Source organism: Elephantulus edwardii, unplaced genomic scaffold (assembly GCF_000299155.1).
Source record: "Elephantulus edwardii isolate Elephantulus edwardi_28Jun2011 unplaced genomic scaffold, EleEdw1.0 scaffold00214, whole genome shotgun sequence".
Taxonomy (NCBI): domain Eukaryota; kingdom Metazoa; phylum Chordata; class Mammalia; order Macroscelidea; family Macroscelididae; genus Elephantulus; species Elephantulus edwardii.
In genome coordinates this window covers 4,722,933-4,724,171 of record NW_006399964.1, presented here as the reverse complement: position 1 = coordinate 4,724,171, position 1,239 = coordinate 4,722,933, and positions in this window count along the sequence as shown.

Here is a 1,239-nt window from a genome sequence, read left to right as displayed (position 1 = left end):
GACACACTCGAGCCCACTGCTGCAGCCACTGTGGATAACAAATTACAGCTAATCTCGAGAAGAACAGGACTCCCAGAGCACCTAACTGTGCTCTTGCAAAAAGCACTGAGAAGAGTGGTGGTGCAGTGACTCCACAGCACTTATGGTGGCCGAAGCCAGGCCTCAGGAAGCTGGCTGGACTGAGTTCCCTGTTGCCTCTCATTTTTTTATTTCTCTGCCCAGCTGGAGACAAATATTGCCGGTCACCACTTCCAATGTTGTCCCTTGCGAGGACTGTCTGACTCTCAGCAATCAGAAATTCCTGGAGAAGAGCTGAGGAAGCAGGTGCTCTTCTCTGGACCAGTAACTGTGATCGGGCACCACGTGAGCTCCAGTCCAGCCCTGGCCAGTCTGGCTTGGGGCCTAAAGGAAGGAAGAGCGGGGATTAGGGAAGATGGCCTCGCAACTCTGCGGAGGCTGTTCCGTAGTGGGGAGCCTCTGGGCCAGCCTCCAAGATGGCCCCTGAGTCCATCTGGGGGGATGCCCTGCCCTGTGTGGTCCCTGTTCATACTCATCTGTAGAGCCAGTAGGAAGTGAACCAAGGGAACTCGGGGGGCTGAGTGCTAAGGAGCTACGCTGCGATCCCAAAGGCACACAGTTCAAATATCGCCGGTGCTCTGTGGGAGAAGGATGGGCAGTTTCTCCCTGTGTAATTTACAGCTGCTGAAAGCCTGCCAGAGGGTCAGCTAAGGGTCGGTTCTGACTTGAAGGCACACAACAACATCAGCCAGTAGAGTGCTGCAGAGGTGACCGCGTTACGTCCCTAATGACACCGCAGGAGACTCGACAGCAACAACAACAACAACAATGTAAGTTTAATTCAATATTTTCTAAAATGCTTACTGACTGGCCTTTTCTCATCTCTCCACTCCTGGGATGGGCCCACTCTCCTCAGAGTGTTTCTTCTGCTTGACAAACTGTCTTAACAAACTTTCCTGTCCTTAAAAGAAAAATTCACACAGAAAAATCCATGCTGAACAAAACAGCAAACTTGTAAATAAAGACAGGACGAGCTGCACTGAAGGCCGAGACTGGAAGCCCAAAGGGAAGTGAGTAGCATTGATGCTGAAGGTGTGCAGGAGCCTGCCCGAGCCCGGAGGCTGCGGCCTGCTGTTGTGTTCAGTGGAGTCGGGATCTCCGAAGCTCCAGTGGCTTTTCAGAGGCAGTAAATCACGTGGGAGGAGACTGCACACCATTCTC